Consider the following 22,785-nt stretch of genomic DNA (forward strand, 5'->3'; position numbering starts at 1 on the left):
GCGGCGGTTCCAGCGCCACGGGGAGGGAAGGAGGGAGGGAGGGGGCCGGGCCGGCCGCTCCGTCACCCGGCAACGGGACTCAGCGCCCCGGCGGACCGTGCCGCCGGCTCCGCCCCGTATCCCTCCGCCCAGAGGGCGGCCCTGATCCCAGAGCCGCGGGGCTGCGCCGGGAGGGTGCGGGGGGCTGGCGACCACCGCACCGGTGGGCGGGAGGCGGGGAGAACCGGGGCGGTCTGTTCGTCCCGGCCCCCCATCCCTGTCCCTATCTCTGCCGTCGGCCTTAGCGCCCGGGCGCCGGCGAGCCGCCTTCATGTCGGGGCCGCGGCGCAGGAAGGGCGGGGGGAGGAGGGGAAGCGTCCTTTGCCCTGGTTGTACAGCCTCCCGCCCGCCGGCGCAGCGCCGTGCCGGCCGCCGGAGGAGGGAGGCGGCGGGCGAGGCGCTGGGACGGCACCGGGCGGGCGGCGGGCAGCCGCGGCCGGAGCACCCGCGCCCCTCGGGAGCGCTGTGCCGCCGGCGGGGAACACCCCGGCAGGGCCGGCGCAGGAACGCGAGGGAGGGAGCGGGGGATAATGATGGAGCGTAGCGGTGTTTGTCATGTGAGGTCCTTTTGAAATCCTGAACGACTCCGAGAGCAAGGTTAGCAAATAAGAGTTTATTTTACTGCGCAATGAAAGCCCGTCTGGAAGGGAAGTCGTCTGTTGGAAGATTGTTGCCATTGAAAGTCGGGTTTAGTAGGTGAGCTCCTCGGGAGCCACGGGGATTTTGTTCCAATTGATTAAATGCCAGTTTAATCACGACTGTTTACACAACCGTGGAGTAATGAAAGGGCAACATTTTTAGCATAGTAAATGGGTGAAAATGGGCGACTGTAAGGCTGAAAATATGGCAAGACACACCAAAGTACTCATTAAGCTTCTTAATTGGGAAAATAATGACGCTCTTCTCAGGTGTACACTACCACCCCACATTTCTCAAATGCATGAACACATACGGGCCTGAGGAAAGTCAATATTATGTAAGATGTCAAAGTAAGTCTTCGCTCTGTGTAATCATAAGGTTTTCTTCCTTTTGTTCACTGCTCAACCTGTGGCTCCTAGAGTTCCAAAATGCAGTATGTCATCCATGTTGGCTCACACAGTTTCTTTTGTGCACATCTTCAGTCACTGGAACCAAGATTACCTTTGAAAACATGATCCCACAGTACCGGATGTGGTCCCACATTTAGGCCTTTCAACAAGTTAAGTCTGTATATAAAAAATACATCTCATAACAAGCATGAATGCAAACACTGCCTCCCAGCCTGTATACTCATTTCCTGATACAGAGCAACATTATTCTTATTTTTGTTTTAGCTAGGGTTTGCCAATTTTGAACATCCTTAGCGCCTAATTTAGTCATAAATCTGACTTAGGCTAGCCAAAAGTTAAGTATGCAAGATTGTGTAGCTACATTAACTACCAGCATTCTCTTAAATGTCGTTGAGGCAATAATTGATGTCATATGAACGTGCAGTTAATCTGTTACTTTCTCGAAACCTTGCAGGAGCATTTTTGGAGAAATCTAAAGAGAAAGTAGTGCTTTAAACTGTGATATAAAAGGACAGAATTGTTCTCTGAACTGTTTAATTACTGTTCAAGTTATTTTCTTGTTATGAAAAGCTGAAACTGAAAAGCTTTGGGAAAAAATCCTGCTGACTGTTTTCTGCTGAGTCATTCCCCGGGTTTATCAGAAGCATTTCACCACCGCTGTAACACAACTCGTGCCAATCACAATCAAATCTGCTGTTGTTCAGGAGCTCGGTGTTTGAATTCCCCTTTTCAAGGTAGAATAAGATACACTAAAAATGAGGCACCTGGGATCTGTCTGTAGTAACAATTGGCACCAATTTAAATCAATCTCTATACAGTCCTCTACACATATCCTTGATGGATTAGTAATGTATATCATCAATACAAATCCACTTACTGTATTTCACCCTTTCTAAAAATTTTTTCTCTGAAGATTTGTAGAAGGAAGAGATGCTCAGAACGTTGGTGTTCTAATGGAGCAAGTCAGAGCATGGAGGCCAATGACAGATTATTCTGAATATTCACATAGTTACTGTCAAATTGACAGTTCTAGTTTTGTGGTCAGATCACAGGAATCCCAACAGTAGAACTTTTTTGTTTGTTTGTTGGGTTTTGTTGGGTTTGTATTTTCCTAACAACCAACCCCATTCTTATTTCCATTTGGCAAGCATTTCAGAAACAGCTGGTACATGACCATATGCCGTGCTGGCACTGCTGTGAGCTTATTTCCCACTTGTCCTCCTGGTCAATCAGAGTAGCTCCATGTGCTGAAGGACAGCTGGTCCCTTGGCATGCAAAGCAGCTAATGAACTTTTCCTCCAAAAAGCTGTGGGGATAGAGCATGTGAGCTGCAATCAGTGGGTTTTGCTTTCTGAGTTGCTATCAAAGATGGAAGTTTTCTATGGGAACCCTGTTTGCCTCTGTGTGACAGCCTTCACCCTGAGAACAACTATGTGGGTGTGCATTGTAGGTGACAGCGCTTGTTTGGAAAATGAAGGCTAAATGATGTGTGTTGAAAAGAATGCTAAACCGGAACTGAGTGACTGATGGACTTGTGCCTTAGCTGTCAGCCTCAGCAAGTAGCACTGTTTCCCTTTTTCATTGTGATCCCTGCTGAGAGGGTCTCCAATAAATGTTTAAAAATGTATCCATTTCATAATATATAATTTTTTTCCCTTAAGTAACCTACTGAAGGAGAAATTTCACAGCAGTTCCATATTAGATAGCCACAGCTTGTAAGCATTTTATTGTCAGCCTTCTCTTTCTTCCTTAAAATCAGTTTATAATATTCCCTAAAATTTCCTTGTAGATGCAATAAAAATCCCCTGATTTTCCCTGAGCAGGGATTATGTATCAGTTAGCTTTGAAAGTCATGATAACCAATCAGTAGACAATCCTCTTGTTCACAGTTCATATGAAATGCTTGATAAAAGCAATCTGCCAAATCTGCCAATTCAACATTTTAGAAACAGCTACAGTACCATTTGTGGGGGAATATACATAGTCCAAGAACTTAAAAGATCATTTAAATGTGCAGGATCTAAATATATACATAAAGTTATGTGTTTTTAAAATCTAGAAAATGGACCTTAATGTAAGCTGAAACAGGGAATATCCAACAGACTCATGATGAGTTTTACTTGAAATCTTGATGCACAGATTCAAACTTATATTTATCTCTTTGAAACTATTCTTAATTCTGTGAAGACTTGCCTAACTTTTTTACTTCTTTTCAGGATCCATTTCAGGTTTTAAGCAAAGACATTCACACCTCCCAGAAGTAATAACTCGGTTCAAATGACACATTCAAAAGGCATTCCTCAGCACTAGATCAGGTTTCAGATTCCTTTTTACTGATCCCTATTTCCTAATAATATCCCTGTGCAGTGAAAAACCAAGCTCTACATACCCACAGAATCAGAGGACCACTCTGTTGTCGCCATCAAGGACCTCATCTACTGCAGTGGATGGAATGTGACATTGAATTTTAGTGGGGCTTTCATTGGGCCACAGTTCAACTCTTTTCCTTTCAGAGTCCTCTCAAAGAGGTTTCAATATCTTTAATAGGAGCACATTAGCGTGGTGAGCTTGGAAGATCTGAGTCATTTGAAAAATCAATTACATAATTCAAAGTAAATTTATTTTCTATTCAATCCAACTTGATCACTATAACCTCAAAATGTATTTTTGTTTTCTTTGAACAGAAACTGCATGTAGGAAACTGTCACAGAAACTGCAGGTCAGGCAGTGCTTTCTGTAACAAGTGTCTGGGCTCAGTGCTGGTATGTCTTTATGACTCTACTTTTTAAAAAAATATTTGGCTTCATTGTTACTCTTACCCTTTTTCATCCTGCAGCACTTTGACAATTGAGAAACCCTAATAATACCTTGAGAAACCCTTGGACAGCCCAAAGGAATACATGAACAGGACTCTGTCTCAACATGGTGCTGTGTGCCTAAAACAGACTACCTGAGGTCTATAGTAAAAAGTACTTAGAGAAAATTATAAAGAACTATGATAATTGTCTGTAGCCATTTGGACAAACTGCCAAGCAGTTTAAAAATATTTAAAAAATGAAAATGTTACACTACATAATGAATGTTAAGGTCCAAATACCTGGATACAGCATTTGAAACCATACACCAAGGAATAGCTTTCACTTGTGGTGTACTAAAAGGACTACAGGAAATACAGTGTTACAGAAATAAAATAATTTTCACAAGTGATGAAATACAAAGCAAGTATTACATGCAATTGCATTTTAAGGACCATTAGTCACCATTAAATATACCAGTCTCTCAAATTCTGATCTTTTTTGTAATGCATATGTAGAAGAAATTTATATCATAATAAGATATGAATTTAATTGCATTATATTTGTTTCTACATCAGCTATTGTCAAGCTATTAAGTTAATTACATGTTAAGTTTTAAACTAGATGAAACACATTATGACATCTGTTTTTTCCTATATACTACAGCCATTTTAGAATTACCATGTTGGAAATGTGTGAGGTTTAGGCAGCTCACTGTCTTACAAATAGTTCATGAATACAATTAAACATCCTTGAGTACCCTGCAGCATCAGCATCCAATCCTTGTCCTGCTCATCAGAGATATGGTATTGTTTGCATTAATTCCACTGTTTTTTTTCCTAGATATTGACCATATTCTCAGTCAGTGAAAATGCTGAAGAGTTGAATGCATTCTCATAGCTGGCAATCTGGCCACAGATTTTGGAATGAATATACTACCATCTTTATTAATGATCTATAAACAATGACAGGTGAAAGAAACACTTGAAATTTTATTGAGTTATTAAAGCAATTGCACTGAAGGTGCAATTAATCTTTTCCTTAGCATTTTCTTAAGATGATCTACTGTTGAAGACCCTGGTAATAGAAAATATTCCTTTGTGTATTAATGGCTTGTTGTCCTGGCACTTTGACATTATGTTTTGACTGATCAAAAAATTTTCTTATCTGATCCCGTAGTAAAAAACTGAAAAACTGCAAAGCAAAAAGGTTGCATGTTTTCAAATGCTTAAAACAAACAAAAAAACCCCTCAAACTTGGTTTGAAAGTTGAGACTTGAAAGTGAAGGAATCTGTAGACATGACTTGCAGACTGTAAGAAGATTATTGTTGTTGTTCTTAATAATAAAATGTTGAGATTTTTATTTGTGTGAACTTTTTTATCTGTGTGGGAGCAAAAGGCAAAATGGCCATTGCTGCTTTCTGATAGAACTGATAAGCTGGGAAGTGCTGCCATTAGAAATAACTCATTCTGTAGATATCAAAGAACTGTTAAAAGTGGCTGATTAATACCAGCAGCCATTACAATGAGGGGAAAAAGTAAAAGTTTGAAAAAAGCAGCATTTAAAAACAGGTATTGAATCCCAAACAAATATACTACTATTTTGATATTAAGGGGGGAAAAAAAATTGGCAGTACATGCAGAGCTCTAGTATCTGCATTTCCAAAGCTGCTCTAGGAAGAGATTTCTATCTGGTGTGATTGACTACAAGGCTGTCAGCCTGAAATAGAAACCATTTGAGCAGCACGAGAGAAGGAGAGGGTATTTTTCTGTCAAGAAGTAGCTAATATTTCAATATTTTCCAACTAGACTGATATGCTCTGAAAAGTATATTTCATGATATTTTGGCTTGTAATTCTAACTGAATTAAATTAAATGCTCATTTGAAGAGTTACTCATTGGAACCTGTTAATGGGAAGAAAACTACTTCACTTTCCAAGGCTGGGTTATGTGTTTATGCTAAAAAGGTGTTTTCTCTCAATAGAGTTATTGCTGTTGAGATGAAAACTGCTTGTTTTTTGGTTTCATTAGGATTTTTTTTGTTGTTAAAATAGGGTTGCCCTTTGAGTTTGATACTATTTCAATATCAACTGTGAAGAAACAAAAAAGAAGGCATAACTTTAAATGGCTGAACAAAAATTGCTTTCTTGGTGTTAAAACACCCCCACACATTTTGGCAGTTGAAGAGGTCATGAAACAAATGAACATTCAAATGCCTAAACCCAGCCAGCTTTTCCAGGTGTATAGGGGTCATTTCCCCTAAGAAAGCATTTTTTTTTCCTCTGAGGCTGACAGCAGGCCATACTGTGTTCACATTACATAGGGAGGAGGCACTAAAGACCAAGCTAATCAGGCTGTGCAGGGTGGTATAGCAGAGAAGAATATTATATGGCAGCATTGAGCCACAAGTACAGATCACAAATGGGAGTATAATCCTACAAGATGGATTGTTTGAACATTATCTGTTAAAGGGGGAAAATGAATGCAGTAATATTAAATAAGAGAATAGTTTATTTCTTAGAATAACTATTTTCCTCCTAAATGTAGATGTCGATATTCACGGCATTGAATAAGAATTGATAGCCAAAGGCATCACTTTTGGCTTATTGCAGTGTTTTGATTTTATAGATTTTTTTTTTCCTGGGAGCATACTTTCACAGATGCATGTGCAATGAGCAGTATTTCACTTTGAACTTTTCCAGGTAGGAAATCATATCCTTAAGAAATCAGATGAAAATTCCATGCTTCCATGCTTCACTATTGTGCACAAAAGTGATTTCTGTATTTGGAATTTAAGTATTTCTGTGGCAAAGAATATTTTGACAACATTTCTTCCATAGTCAATGAAAACTATAAGGTCCTGTAAAAAGGAATTCAGGGCACCTGTGTGAGGCACCAGCTTCTCTGCTCTGACTGCCTACGTCTGCCAGCTGATCCAGCACTCCCACATGCTGAAATGGAGTGCTGCTTAGAGCTCATCAGTGCAAAACATTTTTGAAAATCATCTGAAGAGTCAGCAGGTCTGGCTTTGCCAGAACAAACTTTTGACACCAAGACAGTTTTACAAGTAAGTAGGAGCCATGAGAGGCTCCCACTTCACATCCATATGACTGTTCTTCCCACTCCTTGAAGCCAGTGTGGCTCCATCCAGGTTTCCTATCAGGGATGCTTCTTGGCTTGTGCTACCTCCTGGTGATGCTAGGCTGCTGTTGTTGGCCAGCTGTGCTAACAGTTAAGTCCTATGTAGTCCTGTGCAAAGGTATCTGTTCATTTGGGCATTTGTCCTGGAAGACAGAAATGTGTTTTGTAGGTCTAAGACCTTTTCAGTTTTGAGCGAGCTGAACCCACCAATTCTGATTTTCCCAAGGAATAAGCAAATGGTAGAATGCCCAAGGATACAGATTACTCTCCATCCCTCTTGTTTCAGCTAGGTTATTGTTCAGAAAGGAAAGACAGAACAAAGAATATAAAACCAGACCTAAACTCCCTTTATCTTGTTGCTGAAGATCCTCCTTTGAAATGACAAGTCTAAAAGTCATGGGATTCAAACTCTGTTTCCATTTGTATGGAGTTTACCCAGTTCTGCAGTGCAAACTGTGAGTAGTGTCTCTATCTCATGAGCGAGTTACTGAGAGTTGAAAGGAGGGAGATGTGAACCTCATCCCAGGATATTCTCTACACTACTGGTTAAAGCAGTCTTCTGGAAGAGCTCACTCCACATGCAGGATAAGAGTGCTAATGTCAGCTGGGAGTACTAAATGGAATTTGGGCTAAATTCAGAGCTACTCATGGATGTTAGGTGTGGGAATGGCCTCTCTGGGGATGAATGTACGCATTTCTTTCTCAGTTACAACTTAAAGAGTTCAGTTTGGGATACTTTTAAGTATCTGGGGGATGGGGTCTATATAGAAAATTTTGAAGTCCAGTATGGAGAATCTAGTAAATTTCAGCTCTTCCATGGATATTAGGTGACCTGAATAACTCTCTTGGATTTTAGACACTGTGCAGACTGGAACTATTACAAAACTGACAAAAAAACCAATGAGCAGAAATAGGCTTTTACAACTGAAACATGTTTTTTGCCCTCTCATCTTCAAGACATGCACATTTGGGAAAGTAAAGAAGGCAGTTTCCCTGCTTATAATCACTCAATTTTAAATGAGGGAGTAAATTTGTGTAGGTTGGATTCAACTCCTTAAGATATTTGATACATTTTCTGTATGTTTGTGCAGTTTTCCTTTTGTGAATGAAATTATCCATATATATCCAGATACTATAGTCCATGTTCCTTGTTTCATAGATTCACCACCAACTGCCTGGTAATGTATCATGCAGTGAAAGTCAGGTATTCAGCTGCAATTTCTTTTCAGCAAACTCATTAGCTGACTTTTCTAGACAGTCGCTGCTTGTCATTATTTGTGACAAGGGAGTTTTGAAAACTGTTCTGTGAGCTAGTGGTAGAAAGTACTTCCAATGTACATTAAAAGTACCTCCTCATTTGTTTTAGAAAGAAAATCCTGGCAATAGCTCAGCTGAAATTTAATAACTGCCTGGTTTCACTGCTGCTGCTGGTCTCATCCAAAGTCTATGATAAATGCTTATATTTTTTCTGTGATTGGTCTCAAATTTGTGATTGTTTGCATTAACTATTCTTCTTTGTACAGAATTATGTACAGTAATGATACAGATGTGCAGATGATAACAAGCTCCTATGACTTGGTAATTTTTTTTTTAACTGTAGATGCAGAGAACATTTTATTTACTTACCACCCCATTTCAGGTGTTCACCTGAGTTATGTCTCACTGGGGGCAGGCAGGTTTTGAGTTTATGCAATTGTATGTTAAATCAACATTCTTCTTTTCTTGTGATGTGGATTCAGAGAGATTTTCCTTTTAATTCCATAATGATTAGATTATCCAGTGCACTGCTCTTTTTTTCACGGTGGTAGATTTTGTAATGTCAGCTGAGATTATATTCCTTTGGCACACCTACATTTGCATACACATAAGGGACTGAAGGTGCCCGTTATTTTCAGCTAGCAAGTAATCTTGTTCCCACTTAACTTGAAATACATTGTTCTCTGTATCCTAATTTTGGCCTTTACAGTTACCTGCTTAATTGCTTTTGGATTACTCTGCGCCGTGTTTTAATACATTATATTTAAAATCCACAAGATAAAACATCACCATAAATAGATGTATAGATATAGTCACAATGGAAACATCATGGCAGCTGTAGAGGTTGACATGATTTACCACCTGTCAGGAGTATGTCATCATTGGCACAGTGGACAGTGTGGTGCTGCTCTGCTGGTAAAAGCTCTGTCTTTCCTCTCATCCTACCAGGCTCTCAGACTACCCAGGGCTGAATAGAAAGGCTGTACCAAAACTTTTCTGCACTCACTGGAACGGTGGCAGAACTCTCCACAGACAGGGTCTTGTGATAATATCACTGCAGCAGCAACCCATTCTTAGAAGGGGAAAAGATTTATGAAGGCTCATGCTGCATTCTTCATTTTTTTAACCCTTGAGCTGCTGGACAATTATGCCAGTTATTTCCTTGCAAAGCAATGGCAAATCACTCCTTCCTGTGGGAACAGCAACTTCTTCTGAGATTCATACACCTCTTGAGTTAGTAATTTCCTTTCATCTCTAGCCCAAGATTGTACAAGGTGGTAATGGTGATATGACAGGAATTGTCTTTCTTGGCTGGAACAACACCCATGGTAGTGTATGATAATTGCAGACAGTTGCTCTTTGCAGTGGCTGAATGTCTTGGTAAGAAGTTAATGTAATGCAAATGAAAAAACGTAGTTATCTCTTATCTCTTAAAATAATTTATCTCTTTGGGAAGGTTTTATCACATACAACTGTGAATGCTCCTTTCATCTTGCACTAGGGTTGTTTCTTTCAGTCCTTTTCCATGTCATAAGATAATCAAAATAGACCTTTATACACTTACAATATGAAGCACTTCACAAGAAGCCACCACAGAGTATTTCCATTTATATGACATTGGAAAACCTGCTTCTGAAGATTAAGCATTAGTTAAAATATTTAGGTTGCATTAAACAATGTGGTGTACATTTGGTTCTATCAGATCAGAATACACCCTGTAAATCCCTAGACCTGGAAGGTCTCTGTGGAAGGACCATATGAGCTCTGCCATATTTTGACAGGATATAGCATATATAGAATAGTCTCCCACCTTCATCATGCTGACAACTTAGTTAAGGACTTGTAAAAAACACAGAATAACATTAGATGCAGCCAATTTGCAGTTCAGAAATATGTCAGATAAGGTGCTACACAGATATGAATCTATGTTTACTTGGTTAATATACACAAAGTCCTTATTTCCCTAGAAAGAAGTTTCAAAGTTTGTTGCAGAGGTGCATAAAAATGAAAGCAGAAATCTATAAATATACATGCATATGCTACTATATATTAATGTCTATAAATTATATGGGTTTTTCAGGAAGGAGCAGTGAATGGTACATCCCTGCATTTCTCAGTATAAGTGTACATCATTTCCATGCATGTTTCAAGAGATAAACTGAATTCTTGAAGGTGAATGATAAGGGAGTGGGGGTTGTGGAGGGCTGAGATAACGCCAGGAGTCACCTGCAGGGTACAGAAAGGGTGGAGCTACCAAACTTACTACGTCAGACCTCACAAAAATTGAATATTCAAGTGGTATCAGTATTACTTAATGTATTTGCAAGTGTCTCATGATCTCATAGATTTCTTTCTATCAGGGAATAATGGCTTACCATGATAAATATTCTTTCAGGAATGCATGTTATTAATCTGCCCCTTTAAGCACTGAAGTGTAGGCTGAGCCTTAACTGTGTGCTAAAGTCTTGATTTCACTGGGATTTAATCACAGGTTAAAGTGGTTTTCTGAGTTAGAGCCAGAAATATAGACAGTTTACAACTAAAGGACAGGAAGAAAACCTGTTTAGCTCCTAGACTGCTCTTGTCATTCATATATGCATGTTTAAAAATCAAATTTCATACAAATCTGGGCAGAATTAGAGCTTGGTAAGAGAAGGGAGTATATCAGAGCCTGCCTCTGAACTTAATTGAACTGAGAAGTCATCGAATTTGGAGAATTGCTTCAAACCCATCTCTTGCAAACATGATTTGGAATGACTGGAAGATGTTGGGATGATATCCAAAAGACTATTAGTAAAACAAAAGCTATTAGCATATATCATGATGTGCATCCTGGCAAACAGCTCAACAAAAATTCATATTGGTAAAGCCAGTGGGGTCTGGTCTGGGTTGCAAGTGTTCAGTATCACGATTTTAAATATTGGAAAGATTTACCAGGAATTGTGTAATGAACGATTTTCATAACAACAAAGTTTCTATATTGCAGAAGAGAATGTATTATTTTAATGCATAGATTTGATGGCATATAAAGATAATTTCTTGCACTTACTAAAAACATTTCTCTAATTTTGTGAAGGAGAAAACTGAGACACAGAGAGAGAAAGAAGGTGGTTTACCAAAGGTTTTAGAGCAGGCCAGAGCCAGGAGCCCAAGCAGAAGCCCATTTTTGGCTGGCTGGTTCTGCCATCTGTCCAGCAGCACCATGGTGCTCATCAGTGAACACTGGGAAACAGAAATCTTCAGATAGTATTAGCCAGCTTTTGCCATAGCCAAAAAAGGCCTTTTCTTATTCATATATAGACATTACTTTATCTGACTGGAAAAATGAAAATGGAAGAAAAAATTAAAGGGAAGTCCCTTCCATTTTCAAGATGAGAAACTGAAACATTATAGTAAAATTTATGCTACCAGAAACATTTATTCCTCTGTGATATTTTACTGTTTTCTTAAATGAGCAGCTTCACTCCATCTAGCCATAGTGATTCCCTCTTCATTCTTATGCAAAGAATCAGTTTAGACTGATTCAACTACTTCTACAGGCAGCCACCAAATGAATACATTGGATTTCACTGAGTTTGCAAATGCTGGTTAGGTCACAAGTTGCTCAGACAAAAAGGTTTTATAGTAAACATTGGTTATTTTCACTTCTCTTCCTTCTCACATGCAAGAGGAGTGAGAGTCATCCATTGACATTTATTTGTGAAATAGAGAGTTTTGTCTCTTCATATATCGTATAACAAATTAACCATGTTATTTCAGCTATGTGAATTTTTTTCACCCCATTTAATTATACTGTTTAAAATTATGTATGCTTATACTGGTATGAAGGTGTTTTGTACTGACACTGGTTTTACTTCTGCTAGAGAAAAATAAGTAATTCTTACACAGCTCCTAAACTGAAGATGTACAGCTTTAACTGTACTAATGTAGTTAGGTCAGCACAACTCTACTGTAAACAAGGTGTATATTGCACAGCTAAGGCTAGATTACTTGGGTTTGCACAAGCTCTGCCTACAGAATATGCACAACCAGTGTAACTAGTTGTGCTTTAATAAATACTAATAACACGTGTCTAATTACGACAGTTCATCTCGACATTTCCTGCCTGCCTCTCACAGAATGACTAAGCGCTTCTCTCTCACCACCGAGCCAATTGCTGCCTGCACACTATTATTAGGGGCAGTCCTGTATCATTTTCACAATTATAGGATATGTCATTTCATACTTGTGGACTGCCAACAAGAGAGCACTGTCCATCCAGAAGAAAAATACTGCCTGCAATCGCTTTCAAGGGCTGAAAGAGGCAAATGTTTACTCACAGGCACAGCTTTTCTGACCATGAATAGTCCCTGTGCTTTCAAAGGGATTAAGCCTGATAGTAAGTATTTGCAGAATCAATTCCTTGATTAGCATGCTCAAATGGTTAATTTTGCTCTTTACAAGCATGTTTGAAGGATGCTGAAGTAGTCTTATGATGGTAGACAGGCTGGTTAGGTCCTAGTTTGGAATTGCATTTCATTTTTTTAAAAAGCTTTGGCAAGAAAACCCCCACTGTCACACTTACTCCAAAGTGTGTATTGTGATGAATGTAGTGATCAGAATGTCACACAGACAAGTACTTCAGTAGAAATGTGCAAATAATCAGATGTGCAAGTAATCAAATTACAATGTTACAAAATCTCATTAAATAATGGGATCTAGAAACTATGGGTTAGATTTATTACTGAAGTGAGGAGATACCGTTCATGGAAATTGTAGGATAATTGAAAAAAATTGTAGGATATGTGGATTTTATAGAAATAAAATTTACATTTTTTTTTTCCTGCTTTTCCATCTCCTCTTTATGCAGCCAGCTCCTACTCTGTTTTTGCTCTGTGGTCTTGCTGTCATATTTTCCTGTCTACACCCTTTCCATAACTCAGTGCGGCATTAGATCCAAGAAATTTGCCTGCAACTACGAAATCTGTACTGTTTTTGAGTGCTCCTCTCAGCCAAAAATCAATTCCTCAACTTTGGCTCTTCTTATTTCACCCTACAATTAATCCTTTGTGGGTCACTAGGGAGTTTAGCCACAGAGGATCTCACTTTCTCTCTGGTAAGAGAAAATGCCCTTGAAGGTGCCTTGAGCCTTTTCCAAGGAGCTCGGGGAAGATAAATAACATGTCTGTGCTGCCCACATTGATCAGCTGCAAACTTTGCACCTACTTCTTATCTTCACTTGTCCACAAAGCCTGCCTGTCACTGTGCACATGCAAATGCTGCCTCAATAGCTGGCTCTGTGATTGAGAAATTCAGATATATGTGATAGCTGTACCCATACCTCAGTTTCACCTCTTTCCAAGCATGGTTGATGCCCCTCCACTCCAAAAAGTTGTCGAGACCCCCGCACTGAAGATGTGCTTGGTGTTCAGCACCTGAATCATGAGGAGTTCAGAGCAGAGCTGGAGAATTCCTTCCCTTGCCTGGCTGGCGATGTTGTGCCTGAAGACACCAGGACAGGGATGTCCTTTCTAACTGCCTCTTCACTGCTAACCCCCAGGTCCCTTTCCATGGTGCTGCTTTCCAGCATCTCATTCCCCAAGATGTCTGTCTATGTGGAGTTGCCCCATCCCAGGTGAAGAATCTAAAACTTTTCCTCATTCCGTTCATATGGTTGGTGATTTCTCAGTCCTCTCATTTCTTGAGGTCTCTCTGCAGGGCCTCTCTACCTTCAAGGGAGTCAACAGCTCTTCCCAAATTAATGTCATCTGAAAACTTAGTGTACTAGGGGTATATAAGGGTTTGCATAGCAAAAACAACTTAGAAAGAGATTATTTGGAGCAATATTCAAAGAATAAGACATGTCCCTCCTGACCAAGAATGCCACAAGCAGCAGCATACAATAGAATACTAGACTAGGAGCCCACCGCCTGAGTTCAAATCTTTCTGTTCTTGATCTGCTCAGCAGAGTGAAGAGGTCAGTGTTTCTCTTTGTTTCCCTTCCCACTGAAGTTCTTGGTTTCTCCTTTCTGTGTTTTGACCTTTTTGCCACCTTTGACTTTTATCTCTTTGGAGCCAGACCATCTTTCCCATAAAGTTTTGTAGACTGTGTCTCTGGGTCTTTGTGCGCGACTTCAGACACTGCCGCACTTATAATTTGGCAGGAAGGAAATTAATTTCTTTCTTAGGCAGGGAAATGATCCCAAATATATGTTAACATCTGAAACTTGAATTTCAACAAATGGCTGTTTGCTTCTGTGGCATCTACTTCAGCATGCCATTGACTTCACAAGACGTGTACTGGGGACTGGAGCTGTGCACATGCTGCAGACAGCTTTCCTTTGGCTGAAGACTACAGAAAGCTAGAATGGCATTAGCAGCTGCCTGAAGCCCAGGTTACAGCAAAGTATATCATGTTCACATCATCATTACATACCTTGGATTCCACTGTAAGCCTGAAGTCGGGGAGTGAGGAGAACTCTTTGGACCATAAATACATTAGCTCGGCGTGATGAACTATGTGAGTTTGTCCTTCAGTTAAGGGTAAAGAAGAAGCACTTTTATTCCACAGTCATATTCTTGAGGCTGCTATAGTGTAAATCAAGACAGGATTTTTTCTCTTGTCACAGAAAACTTGGAGACATTTCTGTCTGTAATATATACTACTGAAATTCTCAATATATGTATATATCTGAAGCAAAGTGTAAATCTTCATTAACAATCAAACTTAAATAATAATTTATGACTGTGCTCCCAGCTATGCCTGCAATAATAGTTCTTTATTATTCAATATGCATTTTGTAGAGTACTGGCAATTTTTTTAAAGGGGAATAGAAAAAAATTTCAAGAAACAAGTAAGAGATAATTATTAGAAACCCAGGGAAAAGAGAATTTTGGTTTTTATGATGTTTGGGCACTGTGGAGAGGAAATGGAACAAAGACATGGAGGATCAAAGATGAGGAAAAAAAAGTCATGATGCTTTTATGAGGGAAGGACTTGGTAGCAAAAGAAATGTTTCACCTTCCCTAATACTGAATTTTTCATATGGCCAAAATGAGCATAAGGAGAAAAATAAAGCCAGAGGTAGAAATCCATCTGACTGAGAATGGATCCAAGAGATTCTTCTGTTGTTGTTGTTGTTGTTGAAGTTCAGTACATAGTTAGAAGATACAGATTTTTAAAAATAATGCATATTTTAAAGTAATTGTATGCACAGCTACCAGAAGCAAGTCCAGCATAAACAGAAATGCTTCATTGCTTTCCCTAATAAGGAAAAAAAGGGCATAATATGATGTCTCTGATTGAAAATGTCCTCTTTTCTATCTCATTGGCTGTCAAAATCTAACAAACTTATTTGCATTCACTTGTCTCAAAATCTCTGATAATTTTGTCACTTGCAGCCAAGCCTCTGTGCCTTAAAACTCAACATTGTCAGATCATCCAATCAAAGTCTTGGCTTCACCATTAACTGTACAAAAATTGAGATTAAATAAACAAATTCTGAAAATAGGGCATTAGGGTGTTTATTTGTACTTGGAAATCATAGTTGTTTTTTATCTTACCAGAAAAATTGCCCCACAAAGCGATTTCTGACCCTTGATTCAGCACACTGCTTCGGCATCATTCCCAATCCCTGTTAATCCTGGGCATAAAAGCCACCCCAGGCTAGTGCGTGCTGCTGCAGAGCACTACACTATGGGTCAAAGGGACAGAGCTTTGACAACCTTTCTTTACTGCCTCTATCAAACAAACATTTTTGAGATGTTGAAAACATTTGAAGCTCATAGAAGACACCCTACCCCCACATGCAGAGTGTTTCCAGTGAGCAGCACGGGGCTGTGCAGGTTTCACCTGTGCATTAGCTCATCCGTGGGCAGTTCCAGCAAGGCTCAGAACACGAGGCCCCTCTAGCAGGGCTTGCAAAAGCTAATCCACAAAATGTTTCTGCTAACTGAGTCATGTGCTTGAACATGTGGAAATTAGAAACTAGCTGAACCTTTTTATCTAATTGCTAAATTGAGTTTTGAGTTTTGTGTATTTCAACTGAAAGTAGCAGAGGGGACCTTCCTACTGCACAATGTAGTTGGACTGTGTGTGGGATGAATGGGCAATTTAAAACAGGTATTTCTTTAGTGCATTTCTCTAATCGAGTATATTGAGTGTATTTCTTTTCTTTAATTCCCATACTGTATTTCTCTTGTATTTATATATGCATAAATGCATAAATATAATATATGTATATATGTATAAATATAAATTTATATATGTATAAATTTATATATGTATTTGTGCATGTTTCAGTGATGTTCAGGCATGAGAATCTTGAGGATATTTTTATACAAATGTATGAGCACACATATTAACAGAATGGAATGTTGGAAAAAAAGGAAATATTAATGGAATTTTTTTTCTGTAAATATAAGTAATTTACAGAAAGATCCTCTGTAAGTGTTATCAGTGTGTGCTACTGCAACTATTGCTATCAAATTAAGTAGGAACACTGCAGTAGCTCCTGAGGGCACTAGTCATAAATCTGTAAAACTGTAAAGTCTGTGATACTTGCTGCAAGAGTATCAGTGGCTCTGGAAAAATGTGTTCTGCTGGGGAATGGGGGAGGCCGCCAGAGCTAGCTGCTTGCTCTTTCTGCTTGATTAGATGCCCAGACCCTGGTGAGTACAGCTGGCCTTGTCAAATGCAACATGCCAAGGCCAAACATGGCTGAGCATGGAGAGCTGTTCTTAACTAGTGAAGTATGGCCCTAGTCCTGCAAGGACTGTCAGCACAAGCTTTCTGAGCTGTACAAGAGTATATGAGTAATGCCCAAGTCATCTAGCAATAGACACAGAGCTGGATTCAACATTTAGGAACCCACATGCAAGTTTTTTATCTGTTGACAAATCTCTAAAATTTGGGCAGGAATTACGGATTAAATGTGGAAACCCTTCTATAACAAAAAAAAAACCAAAAAACAAAAAAAAAACACCAAACAACGTATCCAACCAAACAACAACAACAACAAAAAGGCATTGAATATGCCTTTTTCATATTCAATACCTTTGAATATGGCCTTTGAATATATATGTCTGAAACAGAGCTACCCAGAGTCCTGCCAAAGCGCCTGCTAGGGCTCAAGCTGAAAGATCAGCCCAAGCACAGAGGAAACTACTCAGTGAAGCCCCATGCACTTTCCCAGTGGGTTATCACTGTGCTGCAGCATTATGAACTGTAGACAAAAATACCACCCTGCAGCAAGCATGCGATGAGTGAAGCAGCACAGTTATTGATGCAATCTTGGAAGTGCCAGCAGTGCCTGAGGTTTTCCTTTTGGTTTCTCTGTGCAGAATCCAGGTTTGAGAGATCGTGACATTTAATTCTGGAACTCCCCCAGTGATATTCATGCACTTCCCTAAAGTGGATATTGCACATACTGAAACAAGTGTCTGTGCTTCACTGATCATTCTGTGGGAAAATGTGTCTGATAAAAAAGTTTAGTTCCTTTTTCCCCTTCAATTTCTTCTGTTTGTACCAATTTTGCGTAAACAAAATCCCAAACACCATATTCCCTTGAAAATATTTTCACCCCAATCAGACCTTAAATTTCTACTCCTGGCCCCTGATTCCTGTTCAAACGTTCTATGAGGAAAGTATCTAAAGCGCTGAAAATCAGACCACGGAACACCGGCAGTTTTCACAGCTGGTTTTGCAGCTCTGGGCTGCGTCCTTTCCGCGCTCACGAAAACACGCTCTATCCTGTTTTATTGTGGCGACGCTGCTGCAGGCTGTGCGCTTCGGGGAAATGCTGCCCGGAGCTGGCAGGAGTCCGGCGGGATAACCCCGTCCCTGTCAGGCCGCGCTGACCGCGCCGGTCCTCGGGCTCTTCTGCACGGCAGCCTGCTCCCGGTACCTCCTCACTAGAGAGGAGCAAGGAGGAGCAAGTCCAGCTTCATGCCTGCTGGAGTATGAAGCCTGTCACTGATTTATTAAAATAATATGGGTATTCATCTAGTACCGATATCCAACTGTGATGGACAAAAGCTCTCTAACAGTTTAAAGTTAGAAAGTGTATGTTTATTCCACGCCAGGCAGCATGCAGGATAGCTCCCAAATGCACACCGAAGCTTCCAAGTGATTACAGAGCCCTTTTATCCATACAAGTATTGAATACCCAAAATCCAAACACATGTTCATAATTTTGGTACATCCCATTCCTTACTTCACAAGCTAATCATTTCAAGAGCTATTAAGCATGCACAGTTTGTTCCTTGAAGTGGGTCGGTGTCCCTTTCATGGGAAGGTGTCCCAAAATGAGGAAGTAAATGAAGTCAAAATGAGGAAGTAAATGAAGTCTTCCTTGTTCTGACCTTTCTACCTTTTCAATGCAAATATGGCAAATGAACTCTTGGTAGAACTCCCATTCCTTGTCTTCAATTGGTTTCAGAACAGAGGAGGCCCAGAATTGTCTTATGTTCCTAAAAGCTATTTGTCAGTTTCTATATTCTTCATTATAAACCCAGCTAACTAAACATTGTGCTGAAAAGCAATCAATTATTAGTTAACTACTAACTCTTAACTTCATCAAGGCCTACTCATTTATTTTCATTAACTCTAATAAGGCTTATCTCTATCTAAAATCTTAGCTCCTCTAAAATCTCTAAATGCCTTAAAATTTACGTTTCATCACAGCTCTCTGTGGTTACTTTGCATCGGCGCAGAGCTGTTTCTGTAAATAAGCAGCCTGAAAATACTCAGTTACAAACTCCCATCCGTGCAGAGCTATGACCGGATTTGCAAAAATGTGTTGAAAAAAGAGATGAACATTTTCAAGATTACTGCTGCTGAAAATGAATCATCTATACATGAAAATTATGAAAATACAAAAAATGGTACATTAACATACATCTAAAGAAGAACTGGATAACAATTATATAAATGCCAAGTCTCTACCGAGATCTAAAATGTAATTACAGGCTTCGTTTTCTGACAGATGAAAGAGACAATTTTACAGAAATTTGGTTCTGTCTATGCCTGAAAGATACTGAATTACTGAATAAAACGTTTCTTTCTTTTTTTCTTTTGTTTTTGGTCCTGCTACACTGCTTCTACTAATCAGTAAAAATCCATATTTTTTTCATAATGTCTTTAGTAATACAGTTGCTACTTGGAGAAGTATGGCAATAACATGATATTTTAACCTTGCTGACTAGGTAAAATTAAAATATGGGTATGGTACAATAATTCAGGTTATTGCAAGTATAATGAGAAATTTTCTTATGGTGTTTTAAAATTTTAACTCTTTCTTTGTTTAAGTTATGTCTTTATGGTAAAGGCCTACTAAATTTCTTTGCTACCACTGCCTTGAGCCTTGTGACTTTGAGCCCAGTGTAAGGGAATTTATTTTGAAAGTAAGACTGAAGACAGTCACATCACTTAAAATGTTTTCTTGAAGGCTTTATATACAACTTTTAAGGGTTAGTTTCCTCCTTCATGAGCAAGTGAGGGTGACAGAACAGGATTTCAGTCTTCAAATAAATGTAATCAGTCCTCAGGACTTGTCTCTAAACTTAAGATTTTCCTGTGGATTTTCAGCCTTCTAGGTGTCCTTCTGTCTGGGCATTCTAGCTGTCCCCTCCTCATGTGAACTACTAGGCTGGTGATCACTAGAATTTTAATTTGATTATTGTATTCTATGCTGCATTTTGGTTTCTTTTGTGATAGATACAGCAAAAAATGTGTCAGTCCAGGTTTTGCATGAAGCAGCAATTAGCCATTCCCAGGTTGGCATTAAATGGCTGTGTGGGCTGGATTCCTGAACCACTTGAGAAGTGTGCTGGTGCCTGATGTTTAAAATGTATTTATGTATAGCTTCGCTGAGCGTGATGAAGCTCAAATGAACTAGAGCACTAAGTGGCATTTCTGAAGCAGTATGGATGCTGCCAGGTCTGAGTGTTGAGTGTGACAACAAGGTACCCAAATTAGAGGCAAACAAGGTCACAACTAGAAAACAAGCCAGCGCTGCAACCGAATGAACCCCCATCCTGCCCTGCCTTGGCTCCAGCCCTGACTGCAGGAGATCAGGCAGGAGCAGGAGAGGTGTGGGACAAGCCAATGTGGCAGAGGTCAGCAAGAGGCTCAGGGCAAAGAGGCAGCACGAAGGTGCAGAGGAGGGTGTGGAGACAGAGGTGTGACAGTGATGGAGCCTGAGTTTAAAATCTTAGAGGCTTTTCAGAGAAATGAAACCTGTTGGTGAATCTCCAGGAGTACTTGGTGAGCTCTGCATGGACTGTCTGGCTTCATCTTCTCTGTTCATCAAAACCAGGATTGGGTTATTTTGAAAATCTGTCCATGCTGCACTGGGATGGGGTTTTCTGATCAGCAAAAATATGCTTTGATAATTCATCTGATCAGATGGAGAAAGGCAGAAGGTAGTGAAATCTGAGAGATAAAATGGAAAGGCAAATCTGCTCAGGAATGGGGCTAATCTGACAGTCCACCTGGACAGTGGACTTAAACCTGGAAGGAAAGGCTGTAATCCTAAAATTATCTTGGTACATTCGCAAAAAGGGGTCACACAGCTGGGGCTGGTCATCACCTTGACTAGCAGCTCTGCTTCTTCATTAGGTGCTTTTAAAAATAAATAATTCATTCTAAACCCTCTCCTAATATATTAGGAAACAGTGCTGGAAACTTTTCAGCATCATTTTATCCTGTTGTGGAAGCACATAGTAACCAACTACTAATAAGACATTAGTTTGAGCCTCCTCTGACAAAGGCATCTTTGTACCTCTCAATAGAGAACTTTTGAACACCTTACTATCTTTTTTTTCATGGTATCAGGCTAGAATTTGCATTTTTAAAAACTAACTTAAAAATTAACTTTATTCCCTTGAAGTACGTATCTGTTTTAATTACACACTGACAGGTCTTAGTTGTCTTATAGATTGTCCTTTAAATCTGGATTACATCTGTGGCAAGAATGATCCTCTGAAGGCTGAATTCCACAGTTCCCTGTTTGTGCCACACAACCTTTACCATTATAGGGGTTTGCTGATATTCATTAGAAGCTCTGTGATTTCTCTAAAGTCATGCTAAACTATTCCAACCCAGTGAATATGCCATTGCTAGAGGTGCAACCTTGACACACTGAACAGGATCTTAATATAAATGACATACTTGTGCCTGAGAATGTCTAGGGCAACATGCTGCCCTGAGTTTCATGTTTACATCAGATATGATAAAAGGATTTTCCTTTGCACTTTAAGGGAAATTTATTTTGAGCCTTATACTTTTAGATTGTTCTCAATGCAGAAGAGACTGTGGGAAGGATTTAAGAAATATACAAATCTGTTCAATAATATTTCATTTGGTTTTAATATCTGCCTTTTATGACATGTAAAAATCCTATATTTTTGTTTTATAAGTCACACTCTCTGTGTAAGAGGTGAAAAGCACCTGTAGCACGTTGCAAGACCATTCTGTCTGTACAGTTGGCTGTTTCCAAAGGAGAAAAATCACCACAGCAAGTCTTGGGCTGCCTTTACCTCTACACACTTTGGGACTCTAAGCCTTGGTAAGTGCAGTGGGGTGAGAATAAGGCTTTTGTGCTAGATAGTGCTTTGGCCAAGTATCTGTCCCACATAGAAATAGGAACACAGCTGGAAGGTGTGTTTTGGAAAAGATTTGTGCATGCAATAAGACATGCACATAGGGCAGCATGTCATTATGACTTTCTAACTCCTAAAGAAGCTTTTCCTGCCCTTTTGTAAATTTGCATATGAGTGGTGTATGTTTTCTAAGCTGAGGCATAACAAGACAAAGCAATCCCTGGGTGATTTTTTTTCCTGGTTTTGTAGGGAACTTCTGTCTGCTTGTTCATCTCTCTCTCAGTTCTCATGGGCTTCTGGAGCTGTGTATCAGATTTTATTGAAATTAGCCAGAATTTGGTTTGTTAAATGTAAATTTAACAGATTATTCCAGTCTCACCATATTTCTGCAGTACCTGGAGTTTATGCCATTTAATTTGACTTGAGACTTCCTCAGTTTCTTTCTTTGTCTTGCACAGATGTGAAGACTGGACTGGTAGTGCTGTTCTGCAGAAAATATGCTGATATGTGCTAGGGAGACAAATGGGGAGATCTTTGTTAGAAGAAATGGACTTGGTATGTGCCCACAGCTACACCTGCTTAGAGCTGAAGTGCTCTTGTGCAGTATAAAGGCAGTATAAAGGCCTCTGTAGTTCAAGAATTGTCTGAACCACAGACACACAACAAGAGTCAAATCAGAGTGGAAACCTTGATGCTGATCAGCCATTTATTCTTGTTAGCTTTCTAGAGCACAGGTGGCTTTTTTTCAGCTTAAAATGATGAGATTAATATAGATTCTTTGGTTTCATTTTTCAACCAGCAAAAGAGCAATATATTTACCTTGAAGGAAGAAAATATATTGGTTGTGAAAAATACTCACTGGAGAGTTTTGGAAAAAGAAAACACTGTTGCTTCTTGTTCTTTTATTAAAGGTGGTAAAGCAA

At 39.5% G+C, this 22,785-nt stretch overlaps 1 long non-coding RNA gene across 3 annotated transcripts; it reads left to right on the top strand.

Annotated features, from left to right (window-relative positions):
• Positions 1-123: 123 nt before the first annotated feature.
• LOC116183537 (uncharacterized) lies at positions 124-22,785 on the top strand. 3 transcript variants are annotated; one of them, XR_014954702.1, is made up of 5 exons: positions 124-636; positions 3,773-3,850; positions 4,727-12,659; positions 21,680-21,828; positions 22,321-22,785. It is a non-coding gene; the product is annotated as an uncharacterized LOC116183537 (long non-coding RNA). The 3 variants fall into 3 exon arrangements; XR_014954701.1 differs by having other exon boundaries at positions 125-636; positions 3,773-12,659; XR_014954700.1 differs by having other exon boundaries at positions 139-3,850.

The sequence above is a fragment of the Lonchura striata genome, chromosome 4 (assembly GCF_050655825.1).
Source record: "Lonchura striata isolate lonStrDom1 chromosome 4, ASM5065582v1, whole genome shotgun sequence".
Classification (NCBI taxonomy): Eukaryota; Metazoa; Chordata; class Aves; order Passeriformes; family Estrildidae; genus Lonchura; species Lonchura striata.